Raw genomic sequence first — 17,583 nt, forward strand, 5'->3', positions numbered from 1 at the left:
CCTAATATTGTCACTTTAAAAACTCATTGCTGTAATGTCAAAATTGAAATTATGTTGATTAGGTAAAATTGGAGTGTCTGAAATCTGTATCGGAAAAACCTAACAGGTGAAATATTGTATGTTTTTACATCAGCATTTAAAATGAACATGAGGGAGCATAATCAAGGGAAAAGAAAATTGAGAGGTATGGGAATGGGATAGGGAGAGGGGATTAAAGGGTGTAGGTTCATATAGTGTATAAACACCATCTTGGACAAATTGGGCTGAATGGCATGTTTCCATGCTGTACAGAATATGTAATTCTATGCAACTGTTTCATTCTATGATTGAAGCCATACTCTATGACGACAGGTCACAGAAACAACTCCATCATATATAAAAAAGAGGTTTCTCCATTTGTAGCTAATGGCCTACAATCGTTTAACAGCAGGCTTGGCTTCTCCTCTGGAAACATGCAGTACATTGTGCAATTTATCAAACCACATCTGTTACTATTCTGCTCTGCATGTTCTGAGGATAAGCGTTTCCAAAAAATCACTTATGCAGTTTGTTAAATACACTGTGGATTTCATAGAATCAGAAAGCTTACAACACAGGAGACCATTCGACCAACTGTGTCTGTTCTGATGTTACCACCCCTATGGGAACTACCTATTTTAATCCCATTCTCCTGCTCTTCCCTTTTATTATTTTTTGCCATACCTTCAACACTGTTTCTGAATCAGCTTTAATAACCATTTGTAGTAGGGAATTCTATATTCTGACTGTCCTCTGTGTAAAAACAAATTGCAGCCTTCTCCCTCTCCCTGCCCCCCAAAAAAACAAAATAACAACAAATTACATTAATATAGCATCTGTCTTGTCGTGACGACCTCCCAAGGTGCTGGACATTCGAGGATTTGTACCTGAGCTGGGAGTTGGATTTGGGGGAAGTGGGGAATGAGCGAAGACACGGTCAAAGAGGAAGAGCATAAGAAATAGGAGGAGTAAGCCATTCGGACCCTCGAGCCTGCCCCGCCATTTAATAAGATCATGGCTGATCTTCTAACCTAATTCCATTTATAATATAATAATACTTGCATTTGATATAGCGCTTTTCACGTCTTCTTAGACGTCTCAAAGCGCTTCACAGAATATGTTGTAAAGTGAATTGACTGTATATCTGTGGGCGAACGCGGCAGCCAATTGCGCACAGCAATGTCCCACAAACAGTCGTAGATTGAAAATGACCAATTTATTATTGTTTTGTTTTTGGAGGGATTATTATTAGGTGTGTGGAGTAAGGAAACTTGCCCAAGGTATCGCCCTGCCTGGAATTGAACTCAGGTGTCTCGCTTGCAAGGCGAGTGCTCTAACCACTGAGCTATAGGACTCCATTTTATCCGCCCTTACCCCATATCCCTTAATCCCTTTAGTTTTTAAAAATCTATCGATCTCAGTCTTGAATATATTAGGACAACACCTCCAACAATATCTTGAATATCTTCCTTCTTGAAGGAAGATCTGGTGACAGATCTTGAAGGAGGCGAGAGAAGGGGCAATGTGAAGAGACTCTAGGATGGAGTTCCAGAGAGTGAGGGCAGAAAGGCTGGACACCCAAACACAGATTGTGGGGCAGGCAGCAACAGGACGTGAAGCAGGTTAGTGCCGGCAGAGCGGGTTATATAATAATAATAATTCTTGCATTTGATATAGAGCCTGATAACGTCTTCGAGACATCACAAAGTGCTTCACAAAATATACTGTAAAGTGAATTGGAGTCCTGTAGCTCAGTGGTTAGAGCACTCGCTTTGCAAGTGAGAGACCTGAGTTCAATTCCAGACAGGGCGAAACCTTGGGCAAGTTTCCTTACTCCACACGCCTAATAATAATCCCTCCAAAACAAAACAATAATAAATTGGTCATTTTCAATCCACGACTGTTTGTGGGACATTGCTGTGCGCAATTGGCTGCCGCGTTCGCCCACAAATATACAGTCAATTCACTTTACAGTATATTCTGTGAAGCGCTTTGGGACGTCCTCCCGACGTGAAAAGCACTATATCAAATGCAAGGATTATTATTAATTGACTGTATATTTTGGGGGCGAAAGGATCTCCCAAGGTGCTGGAAAGTTGAGTAACTTTAGTTTTGGACAATATCTGCTTCAAAATAATAATAATCTTTACATTTGGTATAAAGCATCTCTCATCGTGAGGATGTCCCAAAGTGCTTTACACTGTAAAGTTTACAGGATATATTGTGAAATGCAGTGGCGATGCGTTTTGTGGATGAAAAAGAATTATTAGTGTTCAGGAGTATCTACTAAACTCAATACAGAATTCATTATACAATACTGAATCCTCTTCAAAACAGTTATTTGGGCTTAATGTCTCAGGCCCCAAGTCATAGACGATGATAAAATGGCTAACATGCAGGTCATCAGGTTGTCACTGAGGTCACTTCCTGCACATTTAAAGCACTGTTAGCCTCATTTGCTGCTGATTGCATCCACGTGTGTTATAACAGGATTAATGTCATCTACAGTATAGAATTAATGGACATGAATTCCTAGATCAAACACCACTTTGTTGCAATCTTAACTATTCAGTTCATAATGTGCTTTTCCTTTATGTCACTTTTCTTCCTTTTATTAGCATCTGCTTTCTTTTGTGTATTAGGGCTTGATTATGGCTACTCAAGAGTTTTGACACACAAGGTAAAATGTGTGATGGTAAAAAAATTACTTCTGTATATAAAATGTCTGTCTGCAATGAACCACCATCTGGTTTTGGTGCATTGCAGCTGTATGCTACAAACACACTAAGATCACGTACAGCACAGCTCAGTTTCTCACACTTCCTATACAGAAAGAGCCAGGAACTTAAAGTCTCATAACTGCCACAAGACCACAATGCAATTACGGGCAACGTCTAAAATCAGCTGCTAGCTGTGGGTCATCTGAAGAGCAGTTAAGGTCACGAATACCAAACAAGATAGCTACTACCCAGCACCTTATAAAGAAAGGATATTCCCTCGGTACAGGTTAGACGTGCAGCTAATTGTATTTAAATTACAAGCATAATCTGATATGGTCACATTCTGGTCAGGTATTTATAATAGTTCATTACAATTTTGGCTTCAAATTAAAAAAAAGATCCTTAATCGTTCCAAAGGAAAGTGAAAATGCCATGTTTGAACGCAAAATTACAAATACTCTTATCTGTCCAAATCAGGTGTGCTTAGTCGTCCAAACATTTAGTGGGTTAGGGTTTATTTAGGCATTTAATAAACACAGGAATTCAGCACAATGAAAAATTTGACCATTTCTCCTCGTGGAGTCCTGGAGCTCAGTGGTTGGAGCACTTGCCTTGCAAGCGAGCGACCTGGGTTCGATTCCCGGCAGGGCAAAATGTTGGGTAAGTTTCCTTACTCCACACTTACCTAGCAGTAAGTTGGAAACCAGTTGTTAGTCGATTGGTGGATTGCTTTTCTGGGTGTAATAGTTCCTTCAAAAAAAAATTGGTCACTTCAATCCATGACTGTTTGTGGGACAATTGGCTGCCACGTTTTGCCCACAAAGTATACAATCAATTCACTTGACAGTATATTCTGTGAAGCACTTTTGAGACGCCTCAAAGACGTGATAAAGCACTGTATCAAATGCAAGGATTATTGTAATGTTTATTATTTAAATTAACCATTAAGCTTTCACTACATGTCACTAAACAGAGGTTGGAAGAACAATACTTAATGTTGCTCTTTTCCTATATATCTCTCTACCCCACTCTCCACAGGTTGGCTCTGTTGAGATCCCGCAGGCCTCCACTTGTATCCACCCAGATGGTGGGTTCAAGCTCTATGTCAAGGCTTGAGCTGATATTCTAGGTTAGTCTGATACTTCAATTCTATATCGAGTACTATCGGGAAAGTTGCATTGTCAGAGGTGCTGTCTTTCGATAAGAAGTCAATTCAAGTTTCCATCTGTCTGTCTGAACAGAGTTTAAAAATCCCTCGTGAAAAGAGACAGGAGTTACATGAAAATAATTGTTATATATAGTATTTTTATACTTATATACTGTATTTTATTTATATAGCTTGATTGGGGAAATGGCTGGTTAATGGGACTGAAAGCATTGATCTAAGAGAAGAGTGATGTGCAGTAACCCAGCACAGACACGATGGGCCAAATGGCCTTTGGTGCTGTAAATTTCTATGGTTTCTGTGATGACCTTTCACTACACTTTACAGGAAATCCTGTGGAGCATTTTGAGACATTATTCCAACATGAAAGGGGCTATATCAACTGAAAGAATTATCATATCATTTAGAAAAGCATCTTTAGAGGTCAAAGATAACTATACCATTGAGGAGCCAAATATTTTGTGGAAGACAAAGTTGTAGCTTGTTTTCAGACAGTAGCAGCCTATTGGCATCATGCGGCGCCTTGGCTTGCCAACCAATTTGAGAATTTGATTCTACTGCTTTTATTTGTAACCCTTGTGCTCCATGCACCATGCATACAAGTGTGGGGTGGGGGGAAGAGAACATTTCCTCTCCTTACTTATTCTTCACATTTCAGTGTCAGATTCCTGTCTAAATCACTAGGAGACAATCTCTGTGTGAAGCTCAATGTGTTCTTTGAGGATTAGTTCACATGTGGACTCCATAATAAGGCAACTGTTACCACAAAGCAGTACAAAATTTTTACTGGCTCACTGGAAAAGGCACTGATTAAGCGCAGATGTGGAACATTGCTTTAACTCAAATAAATCCGCTGACCTGTGTTCGACACCTGAACAGCCTAAAGATACAAAATGAAAGGTGGGAACTTACAGAACATGTTGCCCAACACATTTACATTTTACCCACTGAATTTTTGATAGTATCCTGATAATTACAAATTCCTACCATTTTTATCTCTCTCCTAAATCTACAATGCTAGGTTGCACAGCAATTTTGCTTACTTCAAGTGCATATGGCTTTGCTTCTTCGACTACCCATCACTGGTTTGCATTGTTTTTCATTTTTAAATTTCTCCATTCACGCAAAGAGAAACAGAAGATGCCGAAGATGGAGGCAAACAGAAATTCAGCAGCACTGATACAATTTTTCACAGGCTTTAATGCATTTCACAGAATACTCAAGATCTCTCCAGAGGGTTTAGTTTCCAAACCAGCATTCCTAACCCCAAATCTTCCTGAATATTTGAGCATGTTTTTTGTCATGTATGAAGTTCTCAAATATTGTGTACTTCAACACAGTAAATCATATATTAACCATAGAAAGAACCTGCATTTTTATAGCACCGGATCACATGAAAACGTCAAAGTCGCTTCACAAATTATTAATGTCAACTACAGTGATTGTTTTGAAGGCAAACGAGGCAAACACTTCAGCCAGCAAGGATCCTCAAACAGTGATAATGCAGCATTTTGATTACATACAGTACTGTAATCATTACATGTGTAAATCATTATGTTTAAATGTAAGACTATAACTGAGTTTTACTCTACAAAATATGCATTTATAGAAACATCAAGACTACAATTCTGCTAGATAGATTTGGCAGTAAAGCCAAACATCCTGTTTTTTTATTGCTGCTCACACTGCTTGGACCCAGTCAACCAACGCCTCCAGGACTCTTAATTTTCTCTCCTCATTGGTAAGTTTTATCCTGTTCATGTGCTTCCCATTCCTATTTTTAATTACAATATTCAATCCCTTGCATTTATCCTTATTGAACCCAATTTGAAAGTGGTCAGCCGAGGTGCATCCCTGTTGAACTCACTTTGTAAGATCATGGCTGCCTCATCTGATTCCACGGTTCTCCCTGAACCTGGAGCCGTGGCAAATTTAGCTATTTACACTGAATGTTTGAGTTGGGGCTTGGGGGGGGGTCAAGGAAAACAAACTAGTTTTGTTTATTGGTTTCCCAATTTCTTTATTGGTGTCAGTCCAGTATCCGATATGCAGCAATCCAATATCAACAGCAGAATTTAACTCTGATAGACATTTTGTAGTTTCACTGGATTAGATCATCCTCTTAAGTCCCCTTATCCCCACTACCCAAGATACATTACATCCCAGCAATCTCTGACCAAGAGAATAAACTGCTACCAAGGCCATTACTGCTCCCAACCATCTCCCACTCAGCATCTTACATATACATGTCCCCTCAATACTGAAAACTCGGTATATTGTGAAGGGTGCAATTATGGGGTACAATGTTGCAACTAAATCATGTATGAAGTAGCTATACTGACCACCTGTTGTGCATGTTATTGTAATTAGGCCATCTTAATTTGTCTTCAGTCCCACAGAGCTAACAGCAATCCATCAAGAAGTCCCTGTAGCTTTTTTGTACATTGAGGTTAATTTAAATTTCATGAGCTAACATCTGCAAGATGCAGTCTTCAGCAATAATCACTCTCTCCAACAGTATTTACTGCTATGGATACAAAAGGATAATTCTTGGCTGCTAGCCTTATTATGATATACACAATCTAATACAATAGACAGCTTCTAACACGTACAATATGCTATTAGTTTTATTGAAAGCTTCAATGTGCCACCATTTCACAGTTCAAGACTCTTCAAATGCTTTCTCTCACTACTCCAAAGCCTAGCCACCCAAACACACACGAAGAGCAATGGATATGTGTAAAAAAAACAGACTGCTAAAACAGCTAAGTTACTCAAAACCTTCAAATGGTTGGAAATGGGGTTGAAAGTTGCACGGATAGGCATAGGATAAACAACCTACGCTACAGAACACAATACTTATGGGGCTCGGATTGAACAGTAAGAATGATAGGCTGAAAGAATATCATGGATATCAACTTTTGCGAAACTGGAGCATTTATCCCAAACATTGTTCGCTCAGAAAATGAAGTGGGTTTAAATTTAAATGGTCTGCAGAGACATGTGGCTTGATAGAGCAAACTGCCTCTTCTTCTTCTCACTGTTCCTTAATTTGATACACTAAGCCAGTGTTGATTTATGTTAGCCACATGAAATTGCATTTTTGATGAGTAATTAAAAAATGAGTAATAGATACCATTGATAGGCATGTGATTTCAATACTCAAGATTTCCATGGTGAATGCACGTGCATTTTGACCTTTTTGTGCTTTGTTGGTACAATGGTAAAAGAAAGCAGCGTGTGCGTGCATTTTTGATCATTGTGTGAGCTTCACTTTCTTGGTTATCTGCTAAAATGGTGTGTAACATGGGTGAAACCGCTGGATTTCGGCACTGTGGAAACAGGAGAAGAGAGCTGTCAATCGCTCCAGGCTCCATTTCTCTACCCACCCTCTTCGTTCAGCCAGCTCATGTCTTCTGTATTTCCCCTGACTGGTCTGCTCCATCATCAGCTACCACATCCCAAATCTCTGGAACTCCCTGCCTCAATCTCTTTGCCTTACCCCCTCTTTACCCATCTTCAAATAGTAATATTTTCTTTTCGAGCCTATGGTTACCTCCATTTTAATTTTATGTCTCGACATCAAACCATTGTTCAGGGCTCAGTGACACTACCCCGCCTGAAGGGTGCTACATAAATGAGGTTGTTGTATTTCTGGTATCATGCATTCTTGCGTAATAACTATAGATGATTCTGCATTACCCTTCACTGGAATCACTATTGAACCCACAAGCCAAGATTGAACACGAGTTGCCAGAGTAGCAATATTGTTAATCTGAAGTATAAGTTATTTTCTCACATTGAATGTAAAATACAAATAATGTGGCATTTTAGGTTGAACGGAACCTCTACAGTACACATCAACTAACTGTGAAAAACAGAGGATATACAGTTGAGAGCCAATGAAATTCACTATTAATTAAACAAGGATATATGGATGACTGTTTACCAAACTAATGAAGAAACAAACAATATGAAGATAACCACACTAAGTGCCAAAAGCAATTTATTACTTGATTTTGAAACAAAGCACACAAGACACCAGTAACGTCTTGAACATATTGAAATCTTTACGAAGGATGTGTTGAGCAACAATGAACATTAGGTCACATTGCACATGTACATACGATTTATTCATAGCATATACAATGCAGCACAGACAGTCCAAACTGGTTCTCTACACAACAGTAGCTGTCTTTATTTTGCTCACTAGTTAATTATCCTACATCAATTACAGTTACATTTCAGAGTACAAATGAATCAAAAACTCTTGTTCCATGCCAATTATTCCAAAAACAGTTCAATTTTATTTTAAGTTTATAAATGAATTAAAATTCAGATCAGCATATTTTGCAGGTCTCTGGACTCAAAAGAAAGTCTAACATATCCTCCTCTTCTAAGTCTTTGAAACTGAAAACATAAAAGCAACAGTAGTGTATAGTTCCCTTTCTTCTTCCCACACGTTTTTAACCGCCTTCCTGCAGGGGTTGTAATGTAATTCAAAGTATAATGGCAGCACACATTCTTACTTACAGTAGTTCCACTGTGCACCTTGAAATGAAAAATGGTTCTCATTTCACTGAAAGAGACTTTAAAACAAATACAAACAGTGATAATGACTTGACGGTTTCTGTACACTGGTAATGTGAACAGCAGTTTAATTCTGCAGATAATCAAGTAACAAAACATTTTACCTTATACGGTCAAAGATGTAAGGAAGTTGCTAAGGCTGTTCATTTCCTTTCCAGTAAGATGAATTAAGCTACCGTATATCCATTTGTACTCACATCTCCCGCCACCTTCCCCTGCCCTCCCCCCAAGCCCAGCCAGGACCCACCAACTGTGCAAGCCTTACAACAGCTGAGGATTTTTTAAAAAATATATGAATCCATGTTCAATTACCTGATGAAATTAAACCATTTCCATGACAACACTCAAAGAAAATAGTATTCATTTGATGGGGTGGGGGAATTGGAAATAAGAGTCTCTACTTGACGTTTCAATTGTTTGCTGAAAACTGTCTTACTTCAAACTAACAATCATCACTGATTTTTTCATCAAATGCCTTATTGAGGCCACTCCACACACAGCAACGTAAAGCAGCGAGACATGCATACAAGCATGCATACCATTTGCTTATGTATTCAGCAATTCATCTTTCATATCACATCTTTACATAATTCTGTATCTCAATATGCCTCCCACATATCCATCATTTAAATGCCAGCTCAGCTTGACCTAATCTACACAATTCAAGCTTCATTTCATATTTCCCTTGCAGTTACCGTTTTATTCATCTTCGGGAGAAAGTAACAGAAGAATAATTCTATGGTCATGGTTCACTGATAATGCCACTCAACAACCAGAACAAAACAACAATTGAAATGGGACAATCATCATTGTTGCATGAACAGAGAAATACACAATATTGCTGTTAAACAACTGTACTACAGCTCTGCAGCTTTGTAATATAAAAATAACCAAATGCTTTTTTTAAAAAAATCTAATTAAAACAAAACAAGATTTTCAGTGGAGAAAAAAATGCTGTCCGTTTCATCATACTCCTTTTTCAGAGATCATATTAGCTTCTGTCAAACCTTATCTTCTTATCAATTCTGAACTAAATATTTAACTGATTCATGAATAGAGTATTCTTCCTGCAAATCGCACTGCTTCATTCTTGAATAATTTGTTCATCTGTCATTTTAATGAGTCTTTTCTCACCCTTGACTTTGACCAATCCAAGACACACACTAACCTTTAGTGAATACCATCCCTGGACACAGACCAACATTCAGGGAATAGTCTCAGCACCACACTGGTCTGATGATGTAACACACACTCTACACTACACTACACTGGGTTTGTCAAAATAGGGACTTGGCTACAGATGGGTTCTATTGTTTGGAACTGGCATTGAAATAGGGATTTGCATAGAACTGACATGAAAAAAACGGCAGCATTTTGCTTGTGTATTCAGCAATTCATCATTCACATCATATCGTTATATAATTCTGTGTTGGTCTGAAAATGGGGATTGACATAGTATTCATGTAAAAAATGGCAGCATAACTGGATCAGTATTAGGACCTGGAGACTAAATAACACTTAGAAATGACCACTCTACCTGTTAGGGCTTTGACTTGCAGGGTGAACAGGACTGGCCCTCAGTGACTGATCTGCCCTTCCATTCACTTTGATTCGAGAGAGAAGCAGTTTCACACATGAAAAAACGAATCACAAGCAGTCAGAGATAGGTTTTTTGTAGAAAGGCGAATACAATTAATTTACAAAAATACAAGAAAAACACATGGGCATTCAAACACTGTGGGCATTCAGAAACTGAAATCACAAACATAATTTGGAATTAGCTAAATGTCATTTGGAAAAAGGGCAACTTTTGGACTTGTTTTATCTGTACACTCATGNAAAAAATATAAATGCACTGGTCAGAAATGCAACCATCTCCTTATTAATTTAAGGATTTTTAAGACTTAAAACTGTTACATTTTCACACATAATGCACTTTTGTCCCCCAGTTCTGCAGATATTTGCCCGTAACATAATGCCAGACATTTTCCAACAGTAAAGTGAATATTATAAAAGAAAAATGACAATAACCTTCATTAAGACTTATTCTCAAGCTAGGAATGCTAACAATCTACCACGGTTGTGCAGGCACAACTGCTGACTCACAAACGTCAAGCAGGGTTTAACCAAACGACATGTAGCACTTCCTCTTACCAGACCCAGAGGTTTTTTTAATGGAATTCCCTGCTTCGTTTGCTATGTAGAGAAGTGAAAAATAACACTGATTTGCTGCTCAAAGGAGTCCTTTAAATATCCACAAAATAGTTCTGCAAAATTTTTTTTTACAGTATAAGCCTCTTAAGTAGAACAAACCAAAGGCAAACAAACTGCTCTCAAAAGCCCATCATTCTTACTGAGAAACATGCCAGGGACATTCACTGATCGCAATAGTACATTCTGTAAATGTCCAAGAACTATCCAATCTTTAACAAGTTAAAAAATAACCAGCATGTGAAATCCATTTGTACCACGGAACAAGTATATTTTGTACCTCAATATTTCAATATTCACCAATGATTAGCATTTTTATTTCTTCAACTTTTTCCTCAACATCAGAAAATAAATGTTTAAGTAGTCCGAAAAATCACAACACTAATCTAAATGATACCTTGAGTAGAAACACAGTACAGTAGACAATCAACCCCATAAACCACACGGAGACCCGAAACTCTAAACACACAGACAACCTAATTATGCTCCTTTTAGGCCAAAAAGAAGTCCACTTCTTGATCATGAAGAGCATTGTATTTGTCCATATGACACATGTGGAAACCTATCATAATGCTTAAGAGTATTCCAAACCATACAGATGGAGTTCCACATCTTTATGTCACCTCTGCTTGAAACTTTCCTGTGTCATGGAATGGAATGCACTCTCTCTCCCTAGGCGCAGCTTGGCAAGAACCAAGGCTTGGGAATCCCAGAGTCCACACTGTGGTACTGCTGGAGTTTAACCAGTTAAAAAACTTACCATTAGGAGCACTGCCTGGCAAGCTTCCCAATGAGCTAGGATCACCCTACCAATTACAGCTTTAACTTGCAAGATTACCAGGAGCTGAATGGAAAGGTTCTCTGCCTCCAGTGACCAGCCTACTCTTCCAATTCCTGTGAACAAGCCAGGCTAGCTGGTCTACCATTTGCTACGTCTTGAGCGATGGCAATATTACAGACCTGCCTGGTGCTGAGGAACCGGAGACCAAAACTGCGACAGAGGATCAACTTGATTCCAATATTCCATTGCCAAGCATATGCAGCCAGTTCAGTCCAAAGGAAACCCTATTTGTTCTCACTCTCTCTCCTCCCCTGAGAACAGTCACTAGCTGGTCATCTATCTTCTATACCAATTAAGACGTAATGTTTGTGTGTCTGTCTGTCTGCTAAGAACTCAATAACCGATTGATATGCAGACACGACTTATACCTCATCGGAAAGGTCTTGCATGCCGGAGTGTCACGGGCATATTTTTGATGGATCTGTCCTGTCGTTGATGAGCTATGACCTAAAGAAGCTCATCACACATGTATGGCAGTTTTGCTTAAGTATATACGCAGTGTCTATGGCATGTCAAATGGTTTGTGAATGGTATCACTGAAATCTACATTCCATATTGGATCCTTTGGTTGCAAGTGTAGCTGTAACGGGTACAGCTAGTTTAACATAACACAGCAGGTCTTGAGTTCTTATTAGGTAGAATCATGAAGCACCATTTACCTATCTGAAGCATATAATGGGAACTATTTTTAGGATTCTATCAAGAATTTTCATATTATGACTTAAATAATGCATTCATGTCCAAATCCTAGGAACATAAGAATGTAGGAAGCGGAGTTGGCCCTTCAGCCACTTAGGCCTGTTCCATCATTCTATTAGATCATAGCTGATAGAATCATAGAATTATAGAATTATACAGCACAGAAGGAGGCCATTCGGCCCATCGTATCTGTACCGGCTCTTTGAAGAGCTATCCAAATCAATCCCACTCCCCCCGCTCTCTCCTCATAGGCCTGCAAACTAATTATCTAGCTCTCTCTAAAATTTGTCTGTACCTTAACTCTATTTGCCTGCCTTTTCTTCATAATCCCTTGATACCCTTAACTAAACAAACTACTGTGGTTAATAATAATATTTGATGTAGCATCGTCCATGTCAGTAGGATGTCTCAAAGTGCTTCCAAGTGACCGTGTATGTTGTATGCAAATGCAGAAGCTGATTTGAGCACAGCAATGTCCTAAAAATAGCCATGAACTGAATGATCAATTTTATCATCAATTTGTTGGCCAGGACTCAAAGAGAAACGCCCTTCTCCTTTCAAATAATGCCATTGAATCTTTACCTAAAAAGCCCAAAGTGGGCTTTGGTTTAACATCTGAACTGAAAGATGGCATCTCCAACAATGCAGGACATACCCAGCACTGTATTCTTTGTGAAGCACTTCAAGTGATTTCAACCTGGTAAAAAAAAGTGAATAAAATGTATGTTCTTTCTTCTGTGTCCAGGACCACTTTAACCATTAGTATTTTAGCTCACAGGATTTAAATCTCACAGATAACTACGAATGTAGCATTTAGAAGCTAACGGGAGACTGTTTAGCTATCGCACTAACTGCAAGAATTATGATAACAGAAGATTTAAGAATTTACCCCTCAGTATCACCAAATTAATAATGTAACAGAGCCTCTTTTATTAATAATCAAGCTCATCAGTTAATCAACACTTGAACAAAAAAATTTTAATTCAATAAATTAAACCAGATTTCAAAAGTCAGATGAGGTTTACTTTATAGGAAACATTGCATTTTATGTCAAACTTTAAATACATTTAAATAAAACTTGAAGGCACATTGCCCTGGATTTATTATACTTTTTTAAAAAAAATTAGCACTAGGATTTCTATAAATAAAAGGAGAAACAACTTTTTAAAAAAATGTGTTAAGTCTGTCTCAGTTGGTAGCACCTGTAAATTCGAAGGTTGTGGGTTCAAACCCCGTGTCAGGCAGGTTTGAGTTCATAGTGACACTCCAATGCAATGCTGGAGAAGTGTTGCATTGTCACAGGTGACAACTCTGCATTTCATGTCCTCTGACTATTCAGCACCGTGGGACATCCTCCTGACATGAAAGGCGCTATGCAAATGTAATTTAGTACTGAATGAGATGTTAAACCAACATTAAACATCCAATGACACTATTCAAAAAGAGACGTGAATTTCTCCTGATGTCTTGGTCCATAATCCCCAGATAGAATTAGTCATTTACTTCACTGGCTGTTTGTGAGACATTGTTGCGAGCCAACTGGTTGCAATATTCATCAACAAATACAGTTGCTATCCCTTACAGTAAATCCTATGAAGCACACTGAGACGTTTTAGTGGCATGATAAGGCACTAGAAATGCAAGGATGATCATTATAGCCTATTCAATTTTCAAATTAGCAGCAACATTTTCTTCCTGGCCTATATATAAAGAAACCATCAGCAGTCAAACATACCCAAAGAGAGCTTTCCTCTCTGCAGAACTGGAAGTGGTTTTTTCCTAATAACATTTCTTGAGGAAAAAAATGTAAATGGTAATATATAGAAGGACCACAATCTTCTACACTACCACTATTGTTTGACGGCTCTCTCCAAAACAACTCAAGTATTGAATGTTTATGAATTCTCTTAGAGTTAACAAACTAAGCTGGTGCCAGTCTATAGTGAGCCCGATTAGTTAAGCTGATGTCATGCACATTCCTTGCTGCTAAGACAATTGAGATCACAAAGGCTACTTCAACACATCTGCCTTCAGGAGAAAGCACACGATCTCTACAACTAAACCAGCAATCCCAATCAGCCAACAGCAAGATGTGTTGTTCTTGGCATAAGGCTGATAAAACTCCTGTGGTTTAGAAGATTCAAAGTGCCCAAGTGCAACAAATACTCAAAATCTGCACATTTGCCAACATGGAGCAAGTGGCTTCTAACCATGGGGATATTCCAAAGCGAGACAGAAACACGGGCCTCATACCCTGTCTCCCCTCATTAGCTCTTTAACTGCTGCTACTTCATTACCTCTCTTTCCTGCCTAATGATCTAGTTTAGTGCAAATTGTCACTTATGGCCTTTTTACTTTGTCATGGCATGAAATTTTTATACTCTTATTTTCCAACAGAGAATTGCTCATGGAAGCTATGAGTGGAAAACAAGGGGAGTAGAGTTTACCATCCCTCCAATTCCAGCTTTTCTAAAGCATATTCTAACGACGATGGAAACTGTTGCTTGCATTTTTTTTAATAGGCCTTTAAACACATGCTGCATTTTGGATTCATACAACCCTCTGGCATCTGTTACTCAACAGGTAATAAAAATGCTGTTAAACGGTACAATTTTCTTTAGTTCTCTTCCAAATTGGTTCCTCATTAGATCAGTTTTACTAGTACTACACGTACATATATTACAATCTCAAGACACGCTATCCACACTCAGGTTTCCACGTACTCATCAGAAGGCATTTGTGGAAGTCATCTGATTTGTCAGAATATGGAATTAATTGCTGTAAGACTGCTGCTTGAACAAAGTCGAGTGGGACATTTAAAAGGAAATTAGAGAAGTTACAGGTGTTGCAGACTTTTGATGGTTCTAAAGCATCTGTACCCCTGATGTAGTTTAATCTCTCTATTGTACTTTGCATTTCAAATACATAGCTCTTTAATTGCCCTTTCAAGATGTCTGAGATCTTGAGACCTAGTTTATTCTCAGCTTTCATCTTTACCCTAGGGATCAGCCATTTTGCTCTTCTCTATAAACAATTCTAGGACCTCGTAGGAGAGAAGCACGTGCTTTCAGTAGTATTGCATGATCCAGATGGTAGCATTCGTCTCTGTGAGTTCAAATCCTAGATCAGAACTTGAGCTCAAAGTCTCGTCTCCAGTAAAGTACTAGGGGAGCCCTGCATGGTCAATTGTTTGAGATGTTAAAAAATACATCCCTTCTGACTGTTCTGATAAACATGGAAGATCCCATGGCACGAAAAGGCAGTCTCTCCTAGTTTTCCAACCAAAATTCCTCCAAAAAACCTGGTCATTTACCATATGACTTGTAGAGCATTGCTGGTTGCTGCATTTGCCTAAAAATGTAACCAGACTTGACAGTAATTACTGTTATTCATTGATACATTAACATTATAGAAGCTATTAAAAATGCAAGTTGTTCTACTTCGTGACTAAGATTTTGTCCACAAAATACAGTCAGTCAACTTTACAGTGTATCCTGTGAGGCACTTTGAGACGCCTTGATGATATAAGGCATTATATCAAATGCAAGAATTATTACTTCATGTCAACTCAACCAAAGATATTACAAGCTTGGAGCAAATGTTAGAAATCATTAGTAATTCAGCATTGGTAAAAAAAATTCTACTCAGTTTACCATTTTTATCTTTTGATCTGCAGAGGTATCCCCCTTGAATGCCACACAATTAGAATCATGGAAATTACAATATACAGGAGGGCATTTGGCCGAGTGAACCTAAAAACTGTTAATCCACTGGAGTGAATTACAATAATACTATTGCTTGCTCTTCCCTCTTATTCTTCCACTACAAATGTTTATCCAATTCCCATTAAATGATTTTGGTCTCAACTTCAATAGCCACTTGTTGCAAAGTATTCCATATTCTACTAACACTTTGCCAGGAAAATGTACTGCTTTTGGTAACAATCCTGGCCCTTGTTACAACTTACTCTTGTTACAAATTCACCAAATAGCTGGAAGAATAGTCTCACAATTTTAAAGACAATCATTAGATCTCTTCAAAGCATTCTCTGTTACAGCAGAAAGAAACCCAATTTTTTCAAGGTTATCCTCAAAACTACAACCCCTAATTTCTGGTATCCAGAATTATCAGAAATAAAATGAAAACAGACAAATCACCCGAAAGAACCGAAAAAGGAACTTACATTTAGATAGCACATTTCACGGAGGTAGCATCTCAGAGAGCTTAACATTGCATTTGACATAGCCGTTCATTATGAAGGATCATTCATGAAACATTAACAACAAGTAGCGCCTTTCACATTGGGAGGACTTTAACTTAATTTTCCTCTTTCAGATGACTTACCTCGTGCAAAATACAAGCATTTCTAGTTTCAGACTTGTTTCTTTTATTAATCTCTGAGAACCGATAACTAGCTTATAAAGCATCTTGGGACGTCCTCCCAACGCGAAAGGTGCTATACAAATGTAATCTTGTTGTTGTTGTTGTAGTAAAGTGATACGATTACAAATCCTATATATTATTACAATGATTTGTTTTAGGTTTCAGCTGTGTAGTTTCAAAATCTAGCATTGCTGTAGCCGAGATACAAATCTAAAGATGATTGAGACGAGGACATAGAATTTAAAATATCTAAATTCGTGGATAATACTAAGCTAGGTGGGAGAGTAAGCTCTGAGGATGACACAAAAAGCTTGCAAAGGAATATGGATAGGCTAGGTGAGTGGGCAAGAAGGTGGCAGATATAACGTGGGGAAATGTGAAGTTATTCATCTAGGTAGTAAAAACAGAAAAGCAGATTATTTTCTGGAGGGGAGAGACTAGATAGTGTTAGTGTTCAAAGGGATTTGGGTGTCCTTGTACACCAGTCACAAAAAGTTAGTATGCAGGTACAGTAAGCAACTAGGAAGACTAATGGCATGTTGGCGTTTATTGCAAAAGGGTTAGAGTACAAGAGTAGGGAAGTCTTGCTGCAATTGTACAGGGCCTTGGTGAGACCGCACCTAGAATATTGTGAGCAGTTTTGGTCTTCTTATTTAAGAAAGGACATACTCGCCTAAGAGGGGGTGCAGCATAGACTCACTAAGTTAGTTCCTGGGATGAGAGGGTTAACCTGAGGATAGGTTGAGTAAACTAGGCCTATATTTTCTAGAATACAGAAGAATTAGGGGTGATCTTATAGAAACATATAAGATTCTTATGGGGCTTGACAGAGTAGACAGTGTGAGACTGTTTCCCTTGGTAGGAGAATCTAGAACTTGGGGTCACAGTCTTAAGATTAAGGGTCAGCCCTTTCGAACAGAGTTGAGGAAACACTTCTTCACTCAGAGAGTAGTGAA

General features: G+C 38.4%; 1 protein-coding gene across 6 annotated transcripts in view; it reads right to left on the bottom strand.

Annotated features, from left to right (window-relative positions):
- cyria (CYFIP related Rac1 interactor A) overlaps positions 1-17,583 on the bottom strand; it is a 117,314-nt gene that overhangs the window by 68,452 nt on the left and 31,279 nt on the right. The window contains exon 1 of one of the 6 annotated variants that reach the window (XM_042333092.1): positions 10,031-10,045. The exons of the other annotated variants lie outside the window; for them this stretch is intronic. The gene's annotated coding sequence lies outside the window, so the exon portion shown is untranslated. Of the gene's footprint in view, positions 1-10,030; positions 10,046-17,583 lie in introns of those variants that run through there. 6 annotated transcript variants of the gene reach the window in all.

Source organism: Callorhinchus milii, unplaced genomic scaffold (genome assembly GCF_018977255.1).
Source record: "Callorhinchus milii isolate IMCB2004 unplaced genomic scaffold, IMCB_Cmil_1.0 Scaffold3, whole genome shotgun sequence".
NCBI lineage: Eukaryota > Metazoa > Chordata > Chondrichthyes > Chimaeriformes > Callorhinchidae > Callorhinchus > Callorhinchus milii.